Genomic DNA, 19554 nt, shown 5'->3' with positions numbered 1-19554 from the left:
TGAGGTTACTGTAAGCCTTGCTGAAGAGAACTCAGTATCTGGCATAGAGCAGTGTGTCTCTAACTTTCTGGGAGAGAACTAAAATACATGGATTCCTGGGTCTCTCCTCAAATCTACTTAATCAGACTCTCCAGGGTAGGCACAGGGAATGAATATTTTATTTTATGGTTTTTTGTTTTGTTTTGTTTTTTTCTGAGACGGAGTCTCGCTCTGTCTCTCAGCTCACTGCAACCTCCACCTCCCGGGTTCAAGTGATTGTCCTGCCTCAGCCTCCTGAATAGCTTGCTGGGGCTACAGGCGCGTGCCACCATGCCCTGCTAATTTTTTTGTATTTTTAGTAGAGACAGGGTTTCACCATGTTGGTCAGGCTGATCTCGAACTCCTGACCTCAAATGATCAGCCCGCCTTGGCCTCCCAAAGTGCTGGGATTACAGGCGTGAGCCACTGTGCCCAGCAGGGAATGAATATTTTAAACCAGTGCCCCAGTTGCTGCTTCTAGTCAGAGAAGCCTAGGAAGAGAAAAAGTGTCTTAGGCAGAGACAAAGGGTCTGCTCCTCAGGTCCCGGTGTGTTGTAGGGGAAGAAGGGAAAGGGGCAGGGAAGCAGTAGGTTCCATGTGTGACCCCTCTCCAAGGTGGCATGGAGACAAGCGGGTAGGGAAGGGAGAAATGTCCCTATTCATGTGGTAACTGAGTGTTTACCCGTTAGATACACTTCAAATGGGAGTAGACCAAGGCACCTACTTGGCAAATTGTCCCTTTCCCTTCCCAGCTCCAACACCCGAAGTGGGGCTCGTGGGAGAGATTGAATCAGTAACAGGAAGAAAGACAGAATATCTTCTTTGTGCATCTGAGCGTCCTGTGGGTAAATTGCTCTTGTTATGTCACTTCATCAACATAAAAATGTTGCATCATCATTGTCACCAAAAAGTCTTCATCCAAGAGTGCCTCCAGCTCTGGGGTCACTCAGGAGCTAAGCCAGGTGTGTGCCCCTTTTGGTTCAGGAAGCTGCCCCTTTGCCCTCAGGCAGGAACCAGGAAGCACGGTCTTCCAATCTGGCTGGGAAACAGTGTGGGCGCAGGAAGCTGGGGATTAAATCTCCCCCAAGGGATCACACAGCCACCAAATTAAAGGGTGAGCCCACGCAGATGGAATTTGAAATTCCCAGGTCAGTGCGCTTCCCTGGCCTCGCCACTCCGGGTTTCCCCTCCGGCCACACTTCTCCTGGGCTGATCCTGAACAGTGCATGTCTCTGGAGCTCTGCACACTTTCAGGGTGGGATTGCCTTTTGTTTTGTTTTTCTAGTCACTTCTTTCTCTGCCCTAAAACGGAGGAAGAACCCTGAAATTCTGGACACTTATTCTTTTGATTATTAATTGTGGAAATAATAATCATAATAAACTCAGATTTGAGCCATCGTGTATACTTTTTTCAGTTTTTAAAAACTGTGGTAAAAGACACATAAGACTTACCATTTTAACCATTTTAAAGTGTACAATTCATACAAAGAAAACAAACACAACAAAAAAGTGTACAATCCAGTGACATTTAGTATATTCACAGTGGCTTGCAATCATCACCACTGTCTAGTTTCTGAATATTTTCATCGCTTTAAAAGGAAATCCTGTACCCATTAAGCAGTCACTCTCCATTCCTCCCTCCTCCCAGCCCGTGGCAACCACAAATCTGCTTTCTGCCTCTATGGATTTGTCTATTCTGAGTATTTCATATAAATGGAAGCATACATATGTGGTCTTTTGTGTCCGGCTTCTTTCTCTTAGTGTAACGTTTTCAAGGTCCATCCATGTTGTAGCATATATCAGGACTGCATTCCTTTTTATGGCTTTTTATAATATTCTGTTGTATGGATATACCACATTTTATTTATCCATTCATCATTTGACATCCTTTACACTTTTCTGTTGTTGTTGTTGAGGTGGAGTTTTGCTCTTATTGCCCAGGCTGGAGTGCAGTGTCATGATCTCGGCTTACTGCAATCTCTGCCTCGCAGGTTCAAGCAATTCTCCTGCCTCAGTCTCCCAAGTAGCTGGGACTACAAGCACCCGCCACCACACCCAGCTAATTTTTGTATTTTTGGTAGAGCCGGGGTTTCACCATGTTGGCCAGTATGGTCTCGAACCCCCGACCTCAGGTGATCTGCCCGCCTCGGCCCCTTTACACTTTTAAAGTGCTTCATGGCCGGGTGTGGTGGCTCATGCCTGTAATCCTAGCATTTTGGGAGGCTGAGGCAGGCAGATCACTTGAGGTCAGGAGTTCGATGCCAGCCTGGCCAATATGGTGAAACCCGTCTCTACTAAAAATACAAAAAAAAAAAAAAATTAGTCGGGTGTGGTGGCAAACACCTGTAATCCCAGCTACTCGGGAGGCTGAGGCAGAAGAGTTGCTTGAAACCAGGAGGCAGAGGTCGCAGTGAGTCGAGATCGCACCACTGCACTCCAGCCTGGGCAACAGAGTGAGACTGTCTCAAAAAAAAAAACAAAAGGGTGCTTCTATGTACACTGCATCACCTGATCGTCACAAAAACTCTGTGAGGTGGAAAGAGCATATATGATTCATTATTATTATGATTCTCTGCATTTTACAGATTGAGGAGACTGAGGCTTACAAGGTGAAATGATTTTTCCAGCATCTCACAGCTGGTTAATGGCAGATCCAGACCCAGAATCCAGGTCTCTTGCGTTTGAATGAGCAAAACCATTGGGCAGTTTGCTTTGTAATCATTAGTGGTGTTTTCTCACCAAGAAGATTCTGGGTGGACATGTGCTCACAATGGCAAGGCAGGTGGGGACCAATGAGGCTTTGACCCTTGGACAGGCCTAATTTTGTCCATTGGTAAAGTTGGCCACTTCCTACAGGGCTTGGGCTTGCAGCCTCTGCTGAGACCTCCTTGAGGATGCCCCTTGCCCTAGGATGCCATAGAAGGCTGGCGCTCAGGTTGGGCAGCAACTGGGGCTTCCTATCTTTGTACTCCCCCAGCACCAAGCCTGGCAACCGAGGCTCCATAAAGTGTTTGCTAAGACATTTTAAAGGTTTAAGGGTGCTCTGATATTTTGCATTCTTTCCCCAGCAACATGTTACTGGTAGCAATTTCCTATCACCCAAGTAACTCCTGAGCCTCCTTACTTGGAGTGAATAACAAGCAATTAGGAGCTGTAACTCTTTAACACAAATCAGCAGGACTTTGGGGAGTGGAATCCTGCTCTGCAACAGTGAGGGTTTTGTTCCTGCCAAAATAACAACAAAACCACATAATGAAAAGTTTGGAAAACTGAACAAAGCAACAAAAATAACCATAATCTTACTACCTAACACAACTGTTATTTTCAAGAATTCCCTTTACTAATTCGCTCCCTTTCTTTCTCCCTCCCTTCCTTTTTCCCTCTCTTGAGTCCTTCTGTCCGTCCATGATGAAAGTAGCACGAGATCACTGCCATATTCTCAAAATCACCTATTATCTGATACCCAGAGTCAGTCACTGGAAACATCTTGCACATTTCCTTCCAGTCTTTTTCAATACCTTGTTTAATAATTGAGATAATGCAGGCGGGGCACGGTGGCTCACGCCTGTAATCCCAGCACTTTGGGAGGCTGAGGTGGGTGGATCACGAGATCAGGAGTTTGAGACCAGCCTGGCCAGCATGGTGAAACCCCATCTCTACAAAGAAATAAAAAAATTAGCCCAACATGGTGGCTTGTGCCTGTAATCCCAGCTACTCGGGAGGCTGAGGCAGGAGAATTGCTTGAACCCGGGAGGCGAAGGTTGCAATGAGCCGAGATTGAGCCACTGTACTCCAGCCTGGGCAACAAAGCGAGACTCCATCTCAAAAAAAATAATAATAATTGAGATTATGCAGAATGGACAGTTCTTTTAGTATTTCCTATGTCACTAGTTTTTTCTAATAATGAAAACAACATATGTATATTATTGAAATTTATGGAAAAAATTACAAGAAAGAAACATTCCCTAGAATGTTTCTTCTACCAACAGAAATCTTAACATGCATTTATTATATATGGTTGTAATCCTACTGAATATATAATACATCATTTTTTAATCCATTTCCAACTTATAAGCATTTTTCCATATTGCCTCAGAGTCTTTATAATTTTTTATTTGTAATAGATAACACATTTACATAACACAATATTCAAAAGATTCAAATGCGATTCAGTGGAAAGATTTCTTTCCACCCCATTCTCCCACTAGCCTATTTTTCATCCCTAAATTGCCCACTGTTGCCTGTTTCTTGTATGTCCTCCATGAAAGATTTTTTTATGCTTTATCTAAACAAATGCAGGTATATTTAAGTGTATTCCTTCCTCATCTCCCCACTTTTTTTTTTTTTGCGGGGGGGACAGAGTCTTGCTCTGTAGCCCAGGCTGGAGTGCAGTGGCACGATCTCGGCTGACTGCAACTTCCGCCTCCCGGATTCAAGCAATTCTCTTGCCTCAGCCTCCTGAGTAGCTGGGACTACAGGTGTGTGCCACAATGCCCGGCTAATTTTTGTATTTTTAGTAGAGACGGGGTTTCACCATGCTGGCCAGGCTGGTCTCAAAATCCTAACTTTGTGATACCGCCCACCTCAGCCTCCCAAAGTGCTGGGATTACAGGTGTGAGCCAGCTCACCCAGCCCATCTCCCCATTTTTTACACAAAGAATAATGAGCTATATACACTGTCCTCACCTTCTCCTTTTTAAAATTTGTTTGAGCTGGGGTCTCCCTATGTTGCCCAGGATAGTTTCAAACTCCTGGGCTCAAGCAAGCTTCCCCTCTCAGCCTTCCAGGTAGCTGGGACTACAGGTGCAGGCCATTGTGCCTGGCTTTACCTTCCTTTTAAACTCTTAAACTCAAAAGTGTATCTTGAATGTCTTCCTATTTATGCTCAAGACAGCTTTCTTATTTTTTTTTACAATAGTATTGGAGTCTGCTCTATATAGATAGGTGTACCATGATTTATTAAATAGGCCCCATAGATGAACATTTAAGGTATTTCCAATTTTTTTTTTTTTTTTTTAAGAAACAGGGTCTCACTCTGTACCCAGGCTCAAGTGTGGTGGCACAATCATCACTCACTGCAGCCTCCAACTCTTGGATTCAAACAATCCTCTCACCTCAGCCTCCTGAGTAGCTAGGACTACAGGCATACACCACTACACCCAGCTAATTTTTAAAATTTTTTTGTGGAGACAGGGTTTATGTTGCTCAGGCTACATTATTTCCAATCTGATGCAAACAATACTACAGTGACTACCATTGCGTGTGTATCAGTTCACATGTGTGAGCATCCATCTGTCAAATAAATTCCTAAAAGTGGAATTGCTGGGTCAGAAAGTGCATGCATCTATAATTTTGATAGACATGGCCAAATTGTCCTCTGTCAGAGAGCAGCACATACTTTTTAACCCAGCATCTAGCCTTAAGTATTTTCTCCATCTTTTGTTGTCCATAAATAACAAAGTTAGGACTTAGCTTCAGACATAAACCACTTCCTCTATTTGTCCACTCAAATGTAATCTGCAATATGTCAAAGGCCTCTTAGGTGACAAACACTTGCCGGGTGCTGAGAAACAAAGATGCACAAGACACAGGTGCTGTCCTTGGAAGTGAGTCTGGATGCTGGGGGTAGGGGAGGCGAGAAGGAAGGGATGTGTAAGAAGAGTTCCTACTGCTGTCCATCAGGCCCTAAACACCTGCGGAAGAATTGACCTCCTTATCTCAGCACCCAGCAAAGCAGGGCATGGATCAGATGCCCAGTATACACTGAATGGGTGAAAGATTGAATCATTGAACGTCTGGTGTGGAGGAAAGAGGGAAAGGCAGCAGATTGGAGCATCCCCCAAAAGTCTCGCTCTGTCGCCCAGGCTGGAGTGCAGTGATGCAATCACAGCTCACTGCAGCCCTGACCTCCTGGGCTCAAGCAATCCTCCCATCTCAGCTTCCTCAGCAGCTGCGACTACAGGCACATACCACCATGCCCGGCTAATTTTTGTATTTTTTGTAGAGATGGGATCTCATCATGTTGGCCAGGCTGATCTCAAACTCCTGGGCTCAAGTGATCCTCCCAACTTGGCCTCCCACAGTGTTGGGATTACAGGCGTGAGTGACTTTTCTTGAGGATCAATTTCAACATACGAAATTCTGAGTCAGAGGAGCTAAATGTCTTCTGGCTTCCTGACTCAAAAGGATCAGTTTGGGACTGGGCGCGGTGGCTCACTCCTGTAATCCCAGCACTTTAGGAGGCCAAGGTAGGCAGATCAGGATTTCAAGACCAGCCTGACCAACGTGGTGAAACCCTGTCTCTACAAAACACAAAAATTAGCTGGGCGTGATGGCAGATGCCTATAATCCCAGCTAGTCGGCAGACTGAGGTGGGAGAATTGCTTCAACCCAGGAGGCAGAGGTTACAGTAAGGCGAAATCATGCCATTGCACTCCAGCCTGGATGACAGAGCGAGACTCCATCTCAAAAAAAAATTAGAAATTAATTAATTAAAAATCAGTTTGATTGGTGAGGAGGTGTGAAGGTCAGGAATGATCTAGAGGCAGATCTGAGTGAGTGGAGTTTGGGAGGTCCTCTGATTAACCCTGGACAATGGGCATCTCCACCAAATAAGCCAGATGACCTCTGAGTTGAGACAGAGGTGAAGAAGAGAGGATACTAGTGAGAGGTGCCCAAGAGAAGTTCCCCATTTCCCCACTCTGGGGTGGAATGCAGCTGCTGTGTGGGGAACAACCATTCTCCCTGCCCGCTGCAAACTAGGGCACACCCTTTGCAGTCCAGAGTCCGCACCCTCCTAGTGCGAGCTATGGAAAGGATGCCCATCCCCTGCCCCACCAACCAGATTCCAAGCCCCGGAAATTGATCTGACAGTTTGGAAACTCCAGCTGCATCCCCAGGAATGCAGGTACCCATTTCTCTATTTGGAGAAGGAAACCAGCGTAGTTTCAGCTCCTCTGGTTCATGCCCTAGAATTTTAGAAAGAACAGTAAAATACATAATGCTTCCAAAAAAAATCAAGAACCAATCAAATCCACCCGTTTTACAGATGAAGAAACTGAGTCCCAGAGAGGTGAAGTGGGCTGCCTGAGGTCACACAGAGGGTAAGAGGCTGAGCAAGATCTGGAAACAGGGCTCCTGGCTCTGTACCCAGTGCTCTCTGCTCTGAACAAGGGGGTGAGGGAGGGGATGGTGACCTAGACGTGGCTCTGGGAAGCCAGAGAGAAGAGAACTGTGCCAGAGCTGGAGGCAGGTTCAGAGCTGGGGTCGTGGGTGGGAGTCATCTACCTACACCTGTCCCAGTTTCTGGATTGTAAATCCTCCAGGAATTCCTGATATTCTACTTATGTCCAAGTTCCCTGCTTGGAAGCTGGTTTGCCAGCATGGGTTTCCAAGTGTTGTCAGCCCTGAGAAGGGAGGCACGGTGTGGAGAGAAGCAGCCTGCCGAGGCTGGGGTTGCTGGGCAACCAAGCCCAAGGACCACCTTGAGGGAGAGCTGTCCCAGCTCTGTGCTCCCCGTGGGCCCAGCTCTGTGCTCCCCGTGGGCCCAGGGTGGCTTCTAGTAGTGACTCAGGGCTCATGGGCAGTGTTCCTGGGAACAGAGTAGGAAGGGGTGGCAGCCAGCCAGGATCTCCGTTCCCTGGACAGAGGCTGGTGGATGACTCCTCCTCCTGATCTCTTAGGACTTTGACTCCCCTTTGGAAGCTGCTTTGAAAGTTTTCCAGAACTTGATTTTACCTGCATTAAACCCTTAGGAGAGTCTCACCTTGGAATTGAGCTTTTGAAATACTTTTCTGGGTACTCTTGACCCCCTGGCCTAGCCCCAGCCAGGGATTCCAAGGGGTGAGGGACATGTGTGTTCCTTTCTCCTGAGGTGGAAGAGCAAGAAAACAATTCCCCTCCTAGAGCAGACAGACTTGCATGAAATGGTGAAATAACAAACCACCTCTGACATCAGCAAGGGCCTTCAGGTTCTTCAGCTCCTGGTAATCCTCACAGCACCCCATGACAGATTTTTTAAATCCCTTCTACAGGTAGGGACATTGGGGCACAATGAGGGACATTGAGGCACAGGGACACTGAAGCACTTGCACAGGCAAGTCATGTCACTTGCCCCAGGACACAGAGAGGAAAGAACCCAAGGACAGGGCTCCATGGCTCTTTGCCTGGACAGAGTGACTTAGATCCATTTCAAGTCCTTGCCCTGGAGGCCCAGCCCTCACCCCCATAGACTCCAAGCCTCCCCAAGAGCTGACTAGCTTTATCTTTAAATTTTATTTATTTTTTGAGACGGAATCTCGCTCTGTCGCCAGGCTGGAGTGCAGTGGCGCAATCTCGGCTCACTGCAACCTCTGACTCTCTGGTTCAAGCGATTTTCCTACCTCAGCCTCCCGAGTAGCTAGGATTACAGGTATGCACCACCATGCCCAGCTAATTTTTGTATTTTTAGTAGAGATGGGGTTTCACCATGTTAGCCAGGATGGTCACAACCCCCTGACCTGGTGATCTGCCCGCTCGGCCTCCCAAAGTCCTGAGATTACAGGCGTAAGCCACCGTGCCCAGCCCTGACTAGCTTTTTAACCACAAACTCACTCTGAAGGAAATTGGAAAACACTGGTAGGTCAGTGTTTTCAAAATTTTTGGGCTGAAACTCACAGTAAGAAATGCATTTAGGCCAGGTGCAGTGGCTCTCCCCTGTAATCCCAGCACTTTGGGAGGCTGAGGCAGGAGGATCACCAGAGCCCAGGAGTTCAAGACCAGCCTGGGCAACATAGCGAGACCCTGTCTCTATTTTTTTTTTTTTAAGAAATGTATTTAACACCACAATGCAGTAATCGGACACACAAACATAATCATAGCTCTTAGGATAATTTGTAATTATTCTGTTTATTTATAAATATGTAAAATCAAACAAAGTTGCATGAAGTAACACTTTTACTGCCTGAGAAACACCCTGGCATTTTCTATTATCCGCTGTTCTGTCTCATTATTTCCAAAAAGTACTCAAGTGGCTCCCTAAATTATTTCCATGACTTGAATTTTGAAAAGCACCCTGGGTGGATAGCAGCTTGGGTCCCCCTGACCCTTGTCAGCAGGTCGACAAAGCTGGCAGTGAGGACAAAGGTCTGATTCTGTGCACTTTGTGCCTGGCATTGAACTGCACCCTGTGGGGACACAGGAAAAGATACTCCTTCCTGGATGTCGCCCTCAAGTCATTTACAAGCAAATGAAACAAGGCCACACATAAAACAAAGCCAAAGCCAATTAAAGGCAGAAAGAATAGGTGCCTCTGAAGGACTGTATTATTTTGCCAGGACTGTCATTGCAAAATACCACAGGCTGGGTGGTTTCAACAATAGAAATTTATTTTCTAACAGTTCTGGAATCTGGGCATCTAAGACCGAGGTGCCAGCAAGGTTGGTTTCTCCTGAGGCTTCTGTCCCTGCTTGCAGACGGCTGTCCTCCTACTGCCTCCTCACACGGTCATCCCTCTGTGCACGTGCACCCCTGGGGTCTCCTTCCATGTCCACACTTCCTTTTGTTATAAAGACACCAGCCATATTGGATCAGGACCTACCCTAATGGCCTCATTTTACTTAATTACCTCTTTAAAGGTACTGTCTCCAAATAGTCACATTCAAAGGTACTGGGAGTTAAGACTTCAATATGTGAATTTGGGGGACACAGTTTAGTGTCCTACTATGTGTGCAGTACATTAGCTCATGTGTTTTCACCCTAGCCTGGGTGCTGCAGGCCTTATTCCTTTTTTGGGGGGGGTTTTCTTGAGACAGAGTTTCGCTCTGTTGCCCAGGCTGGAGTGCAATGGTGCGGTCTCGGCTCGCTGCAACATCTGCCTCCCAGGTTCAAGCAATTCTCCTGCCTCAGCCTCCCGAGTAGCTGGGATTACAGGTGCCCACCACCACACCCAGCTAATTTTTGTATTTTTAGTAGAGACAGGTTTTCACCATGTTAGCCAGGCTTGTCTTAAACTCCTGACCTCAGGCGGTCTGCCTGCCTCGGCCTCCCAAAGTGCTAGGATTACTAGTGTGAACCACCACAGCCAGCCTTACTCCTATTTTAAAGATGAAGAGTCTAAGATAACGGTTTTGGAAAATAAAGAAAACAAAAAGGCCAGGCGCGGTGGCTCAGGCCTGTAATCCCAGCACTTTGGGAGGCCAAGGCGGGTGGATCACCAGGTCAAGAGATCGAGACCATCCTGGCCAACATGGTGAAACCCCGTTTCTACTAAAAATACAAAAATTAGCTGTGCGTGGTGGTGGGCGCCTGTAGTCCCACCTATTCAGGAGGCTGAGGCAGGATAATTGCTTGAACCCAGGAGGCAAAAGTTGCAGTGAGCCGAGATCGTGCCACTGCACCCCAGCCTGGCGACAAAGCGAGACTCCATCTCAAAAAAAAAAAAAAAGAAAAAAAGAAACAAACAAACAAAAAAAAATGAGACTGGATGCAGTGGCTCATGCCTGTAATTCCACACTTTGGGAGGCTGACGTGGGCGGATCACCTGAGACCAGGAGTTCGAGACCAACCTGGCCAACATGGTGAAACTCCATCTGTACTAAAAATACAAAAAAAAAAATTAGTTGGGCATGGTAGTGCATGCCTGTAGTCCCAGCTACTCGGGAGGCTGAGGCACAAGAATCACTTGAACCCGGGAGGCGGAGGTTGCAGTGGGCTGAGATTGCACCACTCCACTCCAGCCTGGGCAACAAGAGTGAAACTCTGTCTCAAATAAAAAAAGAAAAAAAAAAAATGAGGAGGGCCGGGCCTGGTGGTTCATGCCTGTAATTCTAGCACTTTGGGAGGCCAAGGCAGGTGGATCATCTGAGGTCAGGAGTTCGAGATCAGCCTGGTCTAAAAATACAAAAATTAGTCGGGCACGGTGGTGCACGACTACAGTCCCAGCTACTTGGGAGGCTGAGGCAGGAGAATTGCTGGAACCCAGGAGGCGGAGGTTGCAGTGAGCCAAGAGTACGCCACTGCACTCCAGCCTAGGTAACAGAGCGAAACTCTGTCTCAAAAAAAAAAAAAAAAAAAAGGGGAGGCTAGTGTTGGGAGCAGCTGGTAATGGCCAGTGGTCTGCCAGCTGAGAAAGAATGTCGCAGCATTTGGGTTCACACTTTGCCCCTCACATGTTGCCTTGCTGTGGTTGAAGCAGGTGGGCTGAGTTTTAAAAGGCCATCCTATACTTACCTGGCAGGGGAGATACTATGATCACGAAGGTGGTTTTCCCAGGGCGAGGCTTATCCATTGCACTCTGGATGTGCTGACCCCTGTGATTTCCCCAAATGAAAAAAAATTCAAAGAAAATAAAAGGCCATCCTGCTGTGCAGATAGGAGATGAGTGAGGCCGGAGGAGTGGCAGGAGGAGGTGCCTAGGCCGGTCCTCATAGCTTTGTCCAGATAGAAGGAAGAGGAGAGCTTTCCAGGCTGGGATGGTGGGAGCTGAAAGGGCCCACTGAGAACTCCTCCCATGTCATTGGGGTGCTGGGCCGGGGGTCTGAGGCCTGGAGAGGAGGAAGTGATGCAGTGCTCGCATGTTTATCTCATGTGAAGGCTTGTCTTCTCCCTCTTCTCAAGGCCAGGCAGTGCCATTCATTCCTCCGTGTTCCCCATCTGGCCTAGCGTGCCGTTCAGAATGAAGATCTCTGGGTATCCATAGGACCCTCTAGACATGAGACCGTGGGAGGAAACGGGGCAGTGGGTCTCAGGCTTATGCCCCTGACCTTTAAATGTGTATAAGGTGTGTACCTGAGGAAGAAACAAGCAATTGCCAGTTACAAACACTCCTAGCGCATGGGGGCATGGTATATTTTTCCCGCTATTTTTAACTTTCCACAGAGAGACACCCTTCTGCCCATATGGAGTCAGCATCAGAGGGTCCTTTCTCTCTTCCGGCTCCTCTTCCTTTCTTCCCTGCATCCACTGGAATTCTCCAGGTCCTCCCATGTTTCTTTGAGTGAGGTTTTCGCTAGACAAACCCATCTTTCTTTGACTAAAATCAGTCGCTTCTCATGCTGCCTATTATTTCACCAAAAGACCCGCTCAGTGGTGTGTTGGTAAATGTTGCACAACCAGCTCTCCAGGGGAGAAAAGGTATATCCATGACCCCAAAAGAATCAATAATAGTAAAGTGCAGCAAAGCAACTAGGAAGTGCTGTGCTGTGAGCGTATGTTACCTTTGTTTTGAATATAATTTATTTAATTCTGAGTTTATAGCATGCATTCTCAATAGGGGCAAAAACTGATTCTTGATGGGGAAACAAAACAAAAAGTCTTGCTGGGTGCAGTGGCTCACACCTGTAATCCCAACACTTTGGGAGTCTGAGGAGGGCAAATCGTTGGAGCCCAGGAGTTTGAGACCAGCCTGGGCAACATAATGGAACCCTGCCTCTACCAAAAAAATACAAAAATCAGCCAGGCGTGGTGGTATGCGCCTGTAGTCTCGGCTACTCTGGAGGTTGAGGTGGGAGGATCACCTGAACCTGGGAGGAGGAGGTTGCAGTGAGCCGTGATCGCACCACTGCACTCCAGCCTGGGCAACAGAGTGAGACTCTGTCTCCAAAAAAAAAAAAGAAAAAGCAAGAAACTTAATCCTTTTGTGTGTAAAGCACAGATATCTCTCCAGTACTTAAGCAGATATACAGTATCTGTGATATTAAAATTTTATGGGACAGTGATGGTAGGAGATTGGAGGAGAAAAATGTCTTGAAACTCTTCTCAGGAGGCAATGATGAGCAAAAGGTTGAGAAACCCTGTCCATATAATTTAATTTAATTTTAATGATGGCTGTGTTTAACAACCAGCTCACTAAATTCCTGCATATTTAACCATCTGCTCTTGCAAGCCTATGTGAGCTAGCTCCAACACACTCCCAGACCTGCCCACTTGGGGTGAAAGATGCCCCCAGCCCCCCACCACCCAAGCGGTGCATGAGGCTGGTAGAAGAGATGGTGGTGAGTGGTGCTGCGGGTGCTGAGGGGGTAAGGGGACCCAAACAAATCAGTGGGGGTCACCTCCTCTGTCAGGTGCTGAGTCCCTGCCTGAGCCCCCGGCCCCTGGGTCATGTCATCCGGCTCCGCAGCGGTTCTCCTAATAGCCCCAAGACCTAATCAGCATGGCAGATGGGTGGTGACATCCTGCAGGCCCCCCAACCCAACAGGGCACAACAGGGATTTGTGCACACACCCTCACCCTTGCCCTGGAAAGGAGGCTCAGGGAATCCAAATCATCTTTATTCGGAGCCTCTGGTCGGGTGGTTCTGCTGAAAGGCCTACCTCAGGCATGGGGGGTCAGGCAGGGAGGGGAAGCCTGGCCTTCCCATTTCCCATTGGGAATCAGAGGGGCCCATTCAGTGATGTTCCTCCTAATCAGATGCTCCCAGGGAGAGTAATGAGGATGACATAGTCCTCAATGCTTGATTAGATTGAGCCCATGGAAACTTGAATAGCTATGGGGCACCCTTTCAGTGCTAGCTGGAGTGGGGGAGGGGGCTTGGGGACAGGCCAGGCATGCAGATCCCAACAGACACAAGCATGGGGCCCCCAGTTGGGCCTTCAGCTGCTGCCTGGAGGGAGGGGGCGTGATGGGGGAGGGGGAAGCTGCTCTTCCTGGAGCACTGACAGTGGTTGCTCTAATTGCTTTGGGGGAATCGGTCCAGAGTCAACCAAAGGCACTTTGTTTTCTGTAAACAGGGCAGAGAGGAGGCATGGGGAACCAATGAAGAGGTGGTTCCCTTTCTTCCTTCTGCTCTCTGCCTCTCCCCTCTTTGAGCCATTAGGAGTCTACTATCTTGTCCACTGATCCCAAAAGCTCTCTGGATCCCACACAAAGACACGGTATGACTCCTCAGAACCTCATTCTCCAAACGCCCAGCAGCCTCCTGAAAGGGTCAGGCTGAGAAGCTGCCCCAAACAGCAATGTTCCTCTCCTGCCTTGTCCTTGGCCTGCGTTCATCATTGCCCTCCCAAGCAGTCAAGGAGTGGGAGTTAATTCGTGTGCCTTCAGTACTGCAAGTCTCCTAGTCAGAGCCCTCATGGTGGGGTGGGGTGACTATTCAAACCCCCCTCTCCCTTGAGGCTTCATTTACATGGTGCACTCAGCTACTCTCCAAAGACTCACTGGGAACTTACCCCACTTTCTCTCCCACAGGACTGCCCCTATTGGTCCCCAGAGCAGCTTTCAGCTTTGGGGCTTTTTCAGGCCTCCCTCAAGAGTCCCCTGAGCCCGCCCTGTTCCTTGGAGCTGTGGGAGGCTGGGACCCAATTAGAAGGTGATGGCTGGCCTCCAGCATGATGCAGGAAGGGCTGGCTAGACGGCTCCAAACTGGAGTGGTGGGAGTCTTGATGGGTGGGCTGCATGCCAGGGAGGGCTGGCCAGAGTTCAGGAGCAGGACTAGCAGTCCTCCCACTTACCATGACCCCGACCCTCACCCCAGGGCCTTTGCACATGCTGTGCCCGCTGACCAGACCTCTTTTCCTTCTTCTCTCCATTGAATTAACTCCCACTCATCTTTCCTGTCCCAGTGCAATCATTACTTCCTTCAGGAAGCAGGCTTTCTCATTCCTATGTTTACAACAAACCCCCGTGATTACAATTTTCACAGCAAGAACCTGTTGGTTGGAGCTTGCTTTTTTAGATATGAAAATTTGAATAGTATCTGTGTCTCCACTAGAAGCTTCCTGAGAGGAGGCAGAATGTCTGCTTTTGTTTACCATCACACCCCAGTCTAAAGACCTATTGAATGAAGCTGGGCATGGGGGCTCATGCCTATAGTCCCAGACCTGCGTACTTGGGGTGAAAGATGCCCCCAGCCCCCCGCCACCCAAGGCCAAGGCAGGCGGACCACCTGAGGCCAGGAGTTTGAGAACAGCCTGGCCAACATAGTGAAACCCTGTCTCCACTAAAAATAAAAAAAATTGGCCAGGCGTGGTGGTGGGCGCCTGTAATCCCAGCTACTAGGGAGGCTGAGAAAGGAGAGTCGCTTGAACCTGGGAGGCGGAGGTTGTAGTGAGCCATGATCGCAGCACTGCACTCCAGCCTGGGCAACAGAGTGAGACTCCGTCTCAAAAAACTAAAAAAGACTTATTGAATGAATGCATGAAATGAACTACCACTTCTGTGAGGCCTCCCACCCATTCCTGGTGGCATTCTCCACCCTGTGCTGTGGTCAGCTGTGTACAGTTCTGCCTTTCCAGGACTTGAGGCAGTGAGGGGGCTTAGTGAAGAATGTAGGTCGTGGAGCCACTCTGCCTGGGTTCACAGTCAGGCTCTGCCAATTACTAGCTAAAGAATAACCTTGGGCAAGCTGCTAAACGTCTCTGTGCCTCAGGTTCCCCATCTGTAAAATGAGGGTAATAGTTAATGTATTAATGCATATGACATGCTTAGAGCAGGGTCGGGCACTACGTTTGCCAATGAATGTGGATGCTGTTACCATATCTATATCTGTGGCACCCAGACCCCAGGGCGGGTGCAGCCTAATAGGTGTTCAGCAAAGCACATTATTGATTGAGCCAGCAAAGTATGGGGTTGTTCCTGGAAAAAAGAATACTGAGAGGGGAGTGTGAGCCTGCAGGTGAAGAGGGATAGACCCTAAGAACAGGGAGGAATTAACCGGAAACCCAACTGCCCCGACATGCCGCTACCCTAGAAACGTTTTTTTCCATCTGACAGCAGCAATTCACTCAAGGAGCAGCAGTTGATTCTGGTTTGTGTTTTTTCCAGTACTCACAGAACCAGCCTCCTGGTTCCCCCTCGGAGACACCAGCACCACCAGTAGGCAACCCATCCCCAAAGTCTGAGCTTCAGCACCACGGGCACTCCCGCAAGCTTCTAAGTTTCGTTGTTTTTTTTTTAATACTTGAAGTTCTAGGGTACATGTGCACAACAGTTCTCACTGTTTCCCTTTGGTCCTCCAGCCCGAGGGAAGCCCTGGCTGCTTCTTGTGGTTGTGACTTCCATAATGCTTCAGCGTTCTCTTTTTGCCTTTTCAGTTTTTCAGTACCTAATTAACAATTCTGCATGTTAGATTCTCGCTATTAAAATAACTGGTGTAGGCTGGGGCACGGTGGCTTACGCCTATAATCCCAGCACTTTGGGAGGCCAAGGCAGGCGGATCCCTTGAGCCCAGGAGTTTGAGACCAGCCTGGGCAACATGGTGAAACCCCGTCTCTACAACAAAAACAAAAATTAGCCTCATACGGTGCCCGGCATATAATCATGTTTGCAGGCGCATGCCTGTGGTCCCAGCTACTTGGGAGGCGGAGGTGGGAGGATGGCTTGAGCCCAGGAAGTTGAGGCTGCAGTGAGCCCAGATCGTGCCACTGCACTCCAGCCTGGGCAACAGAGCAAGATCTTGTCTCAAAAACAAGCAAACAAACAAACAAACAAACAAACAAACAAACAAAACACTGGTGTGGTTTCTGTATCCTGACTGGACCCTGACTGATAGACTCACTGAATCCTCAAACTCGAGGCTCAGAGTGTTACAGAGGCAGGAGCCAGGCCCCCTGTACCTCTGACTTGCCTCATGGCTAAGAGAAACAACGGTTTCGGCCCCTTTTTCAGGAATCCTGTGGACTAGAAATGGATGTGCTGCTCACAGGGATATCTAATCAGCACTGGAAAAACTGGGCCAACAGTTAAACCACACAAACAAAAGAGCCACAGCTCCACACAGAACTGCCTGCTGGGCAAATGCCAAAACAAACAGCCACGGTCTCTGGGCCTCATCAGGGCTGCAGGCTTCCTGGTCCCTCACGGAGGCCTCTCAAGAAGTAGGGGCTAAGGCCAAGTGCAGTGGCTCATGCCTGTAACCCTATCACTTTAGGAGGCTGAAGCAGGAGGATCACTCGAGCCCAGGAGTTCAAGACCAAACTGGGAAATAAAGCGAGATCCCCCATATCTACAAAATAAAAAAACTAGCCAGGCGTAGTGGCATGTGCCTTTAGTCCCAGCTACTCAGGAGGCTGAGACAGGAGGATCACTTGAGCCCCAGGAGGTCAAGGTTGCAGTGAGCCATGATCACACCATTGCACTCCAGCCTGGGAAACAGAGCGAGACTCTGTCTCAAAAAAAAAAAAGAAGAAGAAGAAGAAGAAGGCCCTCAGAGTCTCTCCTTTCTGGACTCCAAGTCTTCTCTCATTCCCACCAGGACTGAGGAACAGCCAAATGAATCAGTCTGCCCCATTCTGCTCCTCTAGAACATTCTGGTCAAACAGGGAGCCTTCAGTGGTTATTGTCCTGAGTGCGTGTCAATGGAGTGACATGCTCATTACATTCATCTGGAGAGCTTCTAAAAATACTGCTGCCTGGGCCTCACCCCAGAGATTCTCGTCCTGGACAGCACTGGTCATTATGTCACTAAAGCTCCCCAGGTGATTCCACTGTGTAGTCAAGATTGAAATTTGGCCGGGCGCGGTGGCCCGCGCCTGTAATCCTAGCACTTTGGGAGGCCAAGGGGGGGTGGATCGCCTGAGATCAGACGTTCGAGATCAGGCTGGCCAACATGGTGAAATCCTGTCTCTACTAAAAATACAAAAATTAATTGGGTGTGATGGTGGGCGCCTGTAATCCCAGCTACTCGGGAGGCTGAGGCAGGAGAATCACTTGAACCTGGGAGGCAGAGGTTGCAGTGAGCCTAGATTGCGCCACTGCACTCCAGCATGGGTGACAGAGCGAGACTGTCTCAAAAAAAAAAAAAAAACCCAAGATTGAAAAACGGCCAGGCATTGTGGCTCACGCCTGTAATCCCAGCACTTTGGGAAGCCAAGGCAGGCGGATCACGAGGTCAACAGATCAAGACCATCCTGGCCAACATGTTGAAACCCTGTCTCTACTAAAAATACAAAAATTAGCCTGGTGTGGTGGCAGGCGCCTGTAGTTCCAGCTACTCGGGAGGCTGAGGCAGGAGAATCACTTGAACCCGGGAGGCAGAGGTTGCAGTGAGCTGAGATTTTGCCACTGCACTCCAGCCTGGTGACAGAACGAGACTCCATCTCAAAAAAAAAAAAAAAAGATTGAAATCCACCTAATTAAAGAATGTATTTGGATGGCAATTCTCAAATTTGAGAGTGCATCAGAATCAGCCGGAGGGCATATTAAACCAGGGGCTGTACAGCCTCGCCCCAAGTTTCTTACCAGGTCTAGGGTGGGGTCTGAGAATGTGCATTTCTCAAAAGTTCCCAGCTGATGTTCCCGGTCTGGGGACTATACTTTGAGATCACCTGGGTATGGAGTCCAACAGTCCAGGTTCAAATCCCAGCTCTGTCAGATGCAGTTGACCCTCCACCCGGGAGGGTTTTGGGAGGACTGAAGGGCATAACTTGGACAAAGAGCCTCATACGGTGCCCAGCGTGTAATCACGTTCAGCGAATGTGTTTTCACCACGATGTGATTATTAGTAGGAGAGGCTGCAGAAGTCTTGAGCTATAGCATGTGACTTTGAACTATCATTTTAATCAGAGCCTCAGCTTCCTCATCTGTAAAATGGGATAATAATATCCTGTGGCTCAGCCCTCCTCACAGGCTGTGAAAGGATCAAAGCCGTTCCCAGATGTGAAAGTGTTTGGAAAGCGGCCGGGCGCGGTGGCTCACGCCTGTAATCCCAGCACTTCGGGAGGCCGAGGTGCGCGGATCACGAGGTCAGGAGATTGAGACCACCCTGGCTAACACAGTGAAACCCCATCTCTACTAAAAATACAAAAAATTAGCCGAGCGAGGAGGCAGGCGCCTGTAGTCACAGCTACTTGGGAAGCTGAGGCAGGAGAATGGCTGAACCCCGGGGGGCGGAGCCTGCAGTGAGCCGAGATGGTGCCACTGCACTCCAGCCTGGGCGACAGCGACAGCGAGACCCCGTCTCAAAAAAAAGAAAGTGTTTGGAAAGCTGGAAAGCCCAGTAAGGGGGTTTGATAAGACAGGGGTGAGGCGGGAACAGCCCCATCCTGCAGACATCGTGTAGGGTTCTCTGCTGTCTAGGGACACTGAAGTAGCAGTTGCACATGCTTCTGAAGCGGGTTCCGATGCCCCCCTCCAGCTGCTCACATGCCTCCCTGCCACCCCTAGCATTTGGAATGCCAACTTGACATGCCTGGAATGCAGGAGTGGCAGGTTGGCTCTTCAAACATCTAAGGGGAAGAGATGGGGGCGTTGTCACACCCCCAGCCCACCCCCTACCCAGCCGTATTTCTGCCAGGAAAGGGAATGTGGTGGAAGGGATCAAAGCTGTCCAATCAAAGATTCCCTCCGCAGGCCCGCACCACAGAGTTGCCATCCCTGCGACCCTTCATCTCCCTTTCCATCTGCCCACCCATGCCCCTCCGTCCACCTGGCTCCAGGGAGGGAAGATGGGCAGTAGCTGCACCCCCCAGCCAAGCCAGGAGGGCAGCAAGGAGACAACTGTTCTCCTCAGGTCAGGAGCTCGTCCACTTGGTTTCACACCCTTTCAGTTCAACTTGCAGACACATATTGCACGTCTGCTAGTATACAGCTAGTTAATATTAATGCTCTGTATTTTTTAAA

At 48.8% G+C, this 19554-nt stretch overlaps 1 non-coding gene across 1 annotated transcript; it reads left to right on the top strand.

The window, feature by feature from the left end:
* Positions 1 to 11218: 11218 nt before the first annotated feature.
* On the top strand, positions 11219 to 11378 carry LOC115935208 (U1 spliceosomal RNA). The gene has a single exon (XR_008681224.1). It is a non-coding gene; the product is annotated as a U1 spliceosomal RNA (small nuclear RNA).
* The last annotated feature ends 8176 nt before the right edge of the window (positions 11379 to 19554 follow it).

Source organism: Gorilla gorilla, chromosome 5, assembly GCF_029281585.2.
Source record: "Gorilla gorilla gorilla isolate KB3781 chromosome 5, NHGRI_mGorGor1-v2.1_pri, whole genome shotgun sequence".
NCBI lineage: Eukaryota > Metazoa > Chordata > Mammalia > Primates > Hominidae > Gorilla > Gorilla gorilla.
Note: the sequence above shows the minus strand (reverse complement) of the source record. Positions and strands in the feature narration are given on the sequence as shown.